Below are 6,338 nucleotides of genomic sequence, written 5' to 3' on the forward strand. Positions count from 1 at the left end.
TCTCTCCCTGGTGCTGGATATTTCTTTTTATTCTAGAAAGTTGGGTCCAAAGGGGTGTGGAGGGGCAGACAGGGAGGCCCAGGGTGGGAAAGGGTCACTGTCTCCGAGGCTGGTGGCTGACAAAGGCCTGTGCATAAAGCCTGTAGATTCTGAAGGCCCAGCTGCTGGGAGCTTCTGGAAGTGGGGTCGTGGAAATGGGGCACGCCTGGATGAAGCCTCATCCCGGAACCACAGGTGCAGCTCACCCTGGATTTGAGAACTATCCCTCGTCTGCCACACTGAGACTCACGCTCCAGAGCTTTCCTCTGGCAGGCAGTTGGAAACCCTAATGGGGGTGGGAAGGGAGGACCTTGAACACTTCGAGGAAAGGGTGGAGTGTTGGAGAGTTGGGTCTTGGGCCTTGGGAAGGGCCTGGTGGAGGTTAGTGAGCCGTGGCCTCGGCACCCACGAACACCCCAGCACACCCTGGTAGGGAGCCGTTTGCTGGCCCCATGCGCCCCCTGGTGGCATTCCTGTGTCTGACTGCATGGGTGCCTGGAAGGGGCCCACCACTAGTGTGGATAAAGCTAGACTGGGGCCCAGACCTTCTCCATTCAGCCTTCACACACCCCATTCCTCGAAGCCAGGGCTTTCATCACGCCTAGCTCCACCCTGGACATCAAAGTGGCTTCAGTGCAGGCAGCACCCTGGTGCCTGGCCCTTCTGTGTAGATATCTGTGCAGAAGAAGGAAAGCCAAGGAGACCCCTGGCCCTGACGTAGACTGGGACGCTGAAGTCTCCAAAAAGGTCCAAGTCTCGGGCTCTCGCGCTGACACAGGCTGGGCTTTGGGTCTCTGGAGCCCCCTGAGCCGTGGAGAAGCATATTCTAAAAGCCGAGCCTTCTGGGCGCCCACTCTGTGCCTGCTCACACTTGGTCCCCACCTTAAACGCTGTGTCCCCCCACCCCACACATGCAGTGGCGGGGCCACAGTGTCTGTGACTGATGAGGCCACATGGTGAGAGGGAATTTGCGCCCTGCTCTGGGCTGTAGCAGCTGGGTCCTCACCACCAAGAAAGGGTTAGATTATAGCAGAGGTCCCTACATCCACCAGGGCCTCACAGGGTTGCCGTCCCCCACACAGTGGCGGGGAGTGGTGTCCACAGCTCAGGTTCTCAAGGCTTCTGGGCCCAAAAAGAGTTGAGACACCTGCACAGTGTTGAAAAAGTCCATCTGGCCCCGGACATTCACAGACGCTCCTACTGGGCCCCATGTCCATTGTCTTACTGGGCCTTCTCCTGAGAGCTCAACACAGATACCTCGCTTAACCTTCACAATGGTGCTGCGAGGTACACATCTTCCAGGCAAAGAAACGAAGGCTCAGAAAAGTGAGGGCATTTGTCAGCTGGCAAGTGGCAGAGCCACGTGTCTGGCCCATGGCTATGCACCTCTCCGTTTGGCTGAAAATAACCAAAAACTGTACTTTGCTCCTGAGGACTGGCACCCACCAGAACTCAGATGAGCCTGGCCTCCCTGGGCCACCCTGCCTTTGTGGAGTTGGCTGTCAGGTCAATCCCCTCTTTCCTCCTCCCCAGGCCCTTAAGCCAACTTAATACAAACGTGTGGTGTGCATTTTGCTGGGGACTGTGCTGGTGGGGATGTGGGGAAGTGAACGGGTGAGATCCCAGCACCTCCAGCCCCCAGCTCATCTCCGCTGCTCCCCATAGTTCTTCTGTAGCTGGGGCCTCCTGCTTTCCTTCCCAGCCTACTCCTTCTCTGCCAGCTGTTTTTTCCCATGAGCCTCCAGCTTTACTTTCTTATGAGGAGTGACTTAGGTCTGTCCTGTTTCCCACCATTGTATCTTCACTCCTCATTCCCTCCATCTCAGACATCGGAGGGACAGACCCAAGTCAGCCCTGTGCTCTACATGGGTTCCTGATCCACAGTATCCCTAAGCATAATGAAAGGGCTGCTGCTTTATGCCACTGAGTTTCAGAGTGGTTTGTTATGCATTAACTGGAAATAGAAATACACATGGGAGTGGCTAGAACAGCATGTGACCCATAATAAAGGCCAAAAATGTGTGCTCTTAAATGTATCTGTTATTATTCATAAAGGGAATTTGTTTGCAGAGACGCATGGGAATGAGGGTATAGGAGAGGCCAGCTCAGTGGCTGCTCAGTCTTGTTTGAACCTCTTCACAGGGCTCCGATTGGCCCAGCACCACCCAGTGTGGACAACTCTTTTGGCTGGTGTTCGGGACAGCCCCTTCATTGGCTGCTCTGCCCTCAGCTCCACCTGTCCATTCCAGCCTAGGTGAAGGGCCAGGGGTGTCCAGACCTGGGCACACTCCCAGCCTTCATAAGGGAGAGGCCTCACCCCTTCCTGACCCTCTGCCTGGTCCCCTGCAAGCAGTGCTCAGGGGCTCAGAAATGACTTCATCCTCGGGTAGGGCTGCCAGAGCAAAGACAGGGTGTCCAGTTAAATTGGAAGTTCAGATAAACGACAAATAATGCCCCACTTGGGGGCACGATTATAGTAAGCAATTATGTGTCTGTTGCTAAATCCAGTAATCCTAGGCTAGGGTCCCCCAGCAGCCCTGCAGCTGGCCTTTTCTGGGGGCCAGGTGGTCTCGAGCTCTTCACCCACTTGCTTGGTCCTTATGTGACCCTAGGAAGCAGGTGCTTACAGATGAAGAAACTGAGGCAAGAGACAAATGAAACTGCCCCAGGGTGCCCAGCTGCCAGTGGTAGGGCGACAGTTTGAATGGACGAGGTTGGGGGCTGAATCGTCACCATTCCACCACCTCTTGGGGTTTTGAGTTTGAGCCCCACTCTGGGTGTAGAGATTACTTAAACAAACAAAACAAACGCACTTTTAAAAAACATGTTCAGTGTTACTCATCATCAGGGGAAATGCAAATCAAAACCACAATGAAACACCATGTCGTACCTGTTAGGGTGGCTGTTACCAGAAAAACAAAAGACAACAAGTGTTGGTAACGACGTGGAGAAAGCTGGAACATTTGCACATTGTTTACGGGAACGAAAAATGGTGCAGTCACTGGGGAGAACAGTATGGAGGTTACTCAAAAAATTAAAAATAGAGCTATCATATGATTCAACAATCCCCCTTCTGGGTATTTATCTAAAATAATTGACATCAGGGGCGCCTGGATGGCTCAATCAGTTAAGAGTCTGCCTTTGGCTCAGGTCATGATCTCAGGGTCATGGGATTGAGCCCCACGTCAGGTTCCCTGCTCAGCGAGGAGCCTGATTCTCCCTCTTCCTCTGCCTGCTGCTCCCCCTGCTTGTGCTCTCTCTCTGTCAAATAAACAAATAAAATCTTAAAAAAATAATAAAAAATAAAATAACAGACATCACAATCTCAAAGAGATATTAGCACTCCCATGTTCCTTGAAGCACTATTCACAATAGCCAGGATATGGAAACAAACCAAATGTTTCTTGACAGATGAATGGATAAATAATATTTGGTATATACAGTGGAATACTATCAGCCTTACGAAAGAAAGAAGTCCCCCAATATGCAACAGCATGGATGAACCTTGAGCACGTTATGCTAACGAAATAAGCCAGACTCCGAAAGACAAACTGCAGAATACCACTCATGTGAGTTATCCAAAATAGTCAAACTCATAGAAGCAAAGCGGCGTGGTGGTTTCCAGGGGTGGGGGGAAGGGAGGAACTGCTAATCAACTGTAATGGTTTTACTTACGCAAGATGAGTGAGTTCTAGAGACCTGCGACACAAAATCGCGCCTATAGTTAGCAATGCTACATGGCATACTTAAAAATCTGTTAAGAGTGTAGATCTCATGTGAAGTATGCTTACCACAATCAAGCAAAATTGAAAATTACAGAAAATAATGCCAATACTCTTCTCAGGATCCTCCAGTGGAGAGACTGACTGATGACATCCAGAGTTTGCGAGGACGTGGAGGGACCGGCTTGTTAGCACCAGTGGGAATGTGAAACATCACAGCCACTATGGGAAGAAGTTTTACAGATTCCTAGAAAGGTAAACACGCACTTACCATATAACCCAGCCATTCCACTCCCAAGTATTTACCAAGGAGAAATTAAAGCATATTTCCACACAGAATTATACACAAATGTTTATAGCAGCTTTCTTTGTAATAGCAAACACTGAAAAGAGCAAATATATTCATAACAGGTGAATGGATAAACCAGCTGTGGTCCATCCACACCACGGAATCCTACTCAGCAGTGACAGTAAGCTGACCCCTGACACCTGCTACAAATTGGAAGCGTCGCAGAGTATTATTCTGAGTAAAGACGCCAGACAAAAGAAGGGTACATACAGTGAGATCCCATCTCTGTAAGACTCTGGAATGCAATGCAACACAGCGATCAAAAGCAGATCCGTGGTTGCCTGGGGATAGAGGTGGGGACAGGGAGGGAGGGCTGCAAAAGGGCATGGGGAAACACCTGACGATGACAAATAGGTTGACTTAGTCACAGTTTCTCAGGTGTATGCTTATGTCAAAGCAACACATTGCGCACTACACATGTGAAGTTTATTGTATGTCCTTTAGGCTTCAAAAAAGCTTCCAATGGCTCCTATCTTGGCACAAATCAAAGCCAATGTGTTTACAAATACTACAGCTTTGCCTCTCACTTCACATTTTACTGGCCTTCCACTTTTACCAAACTCTAGCCACACTGGCCTGCTTTCTATTCTTCGGGCACGCTGGCCTCTTTCAGTTCCTCAAGGGCTTTGCACTTGTGGTTTCCCTCTGGATGCTTTCCCACAGCTCTTCTGTGCTTCTCACCTTCTTACCCGTTGGGTCTTAGCCTGAGCATGGTGTCCTCCTCCCCTGACCTTGTCCATTACCTTGTCACCCTGTTTATTTCTTTCTTGGTGCTCATCACATCTCTTATTAACTTGCATCTTTGCATATCATCTGTCTGGCTCCTTGAGTGCTGGGACCTTGTCTTCTCACCGCTGTGTCACAGTATCCAAGGGCAGCAGATACTGACTCAGTTCAACAGTTGGTGCTAACACACATTTGGGGAGTGGGCCACCTGCCAGGTGAAACATTTTTCATCTCAAGGCTGGTACTTATCCCTTCCTCAGTCCTTGTAACTAAGCACCTCCTTTGTTCAGGCACTCTTCTAGGCAAGAAGCAATGAAGAAAGCAAACAAAAGTCCTACCTGTAGCCCTTGGTTTCTGGTAGGGGGAGGGGTGATGGTGGAGACAGACAACGAGTAAAATTTTATGAGACAGAGAGCATCAAGCAGTGATGAGGAATATGGAGAGAAACAAAGCAGGGGCATAGCACACCTGGAAAGCAGTAATAATACCAGCTACTTCAGACACATTCTTCTCCAATGTCCCCCAACCCATCCTCTGCCGATCCTTCCCCTAACCTGACTGTGCCTCAGTTTCCTCCTCTGTAGGATGGGATAGAATGACAGCACGTCCCTTCCTCACCAGCTGTGAACATCACATAGGGTCGTGCAGGTGAGCACCAGCAGCTGCTGTCTGCACAGTGATTCCTTGTTCCCTTTCCCCTCCTCAACCACTGGGCTTTTTAAGAAGAAATTAAATACCACCATTTTTTCTCTTTTCTTTTTTTTGTTGTTTTTTTAAGATTTTATTTATTTTGGGGCGCCTGGGTGGCACAGCGGTTAAGCATCTGCCTTCGGCTCAGGGCGTGATCCCGGCGTAACGGGATCGAGCCCCAACATCAGGCTCTTCTGCTATGAGCCTGCTTCTTCCTCTCCCACTCCCCCTGCTTGTGTTCCCTCTCTCGCTGGCTGTCTCTATCTCTGTCAAATAAATAAATTAAAAAAAAAAAAAAAAGATTTTATTTATTTTACTTGAGAGAGAGGGAGAGCGAGCACAAGCAGGGGGAGCAGCAGGCAGAGGGAGAAGCAGGCTCCCCATCAAGCAGGGAGCTGACGCAGGGCTTGATCCCAGGCCCCGGGGATCACCACCCGAGCCGAAGGCAGACGCTCAGCGGACTGAGCCACCCAGACGCCCCAGCAATTTCTTCTCTTAAGTGTTGTGGTTTCTATTTAAGCCATGGCTTCTATGATTACAGAAAATATAGAAAATGCAGCAGTCCTCCATGCCATCTTGAACAGGTGGGATGAAACGTCACCCATTTCCCGGAGGGGGACGCGGAGGCCGCCAGGGCGCGTGGGCTGGGTGCGCAGACGCTGGGACCCCGGCTTGCCATGAGCCTCCGGGCCGCAGGCGGCAGCAGAGGGCGGCGGGGCCGATACAATGTAGCGAGGGCGGCGGGGCGGGTTACAATGTAGCGAGGGCGGCGGCGGTCAGGTGAGCGGCGGAGGGGGGAGTCTGGGCGGGCC

General features: G+C 50.7%; 1 protein-coding gene across 7 annotated transcripts in view; it reads left to right on the forward strand.

Moving 5' to 3' along the window:
• Positions 1-6,183: 6,183 nt before the first annotated feature.
• The window catches only part of DEF8 (differentially expressed in FDCP 8 homolog), a 16,115-nt gene continuing 15,960 nt past the window's right edge, over positions 6,184-6,338 (forward strand). For all 7 annotated transcript variants that reach the window (XR_004629145.1, XM_034672737.1, XM_011234283.3 and 4 more), the window contains exon 1: positions 6,184-6,306. The gene's annotated coding sequence lies outside the window, so the exon portion shown is untranslated. The remainder of the gene's footprint in view (positions 6,307-6,338) is intronic.

The sequence above is a fragment of the Ailuropoda melanoleuca genome, chromosome 12, assembly GCF_002007445.2.
Source record: "Ailuropoda melanoleuca isolate Jingjing chromosome 12, ASM200744v2, whole genome shotgun sequence".
Taxonomy (NCBI): domain Eukaryota; kingdom Metazoa; phylum Chordata; class Mammalia; order Carnivora; family Ursidae; genus Ailuropoda; species Ailuropoda melanoleuca.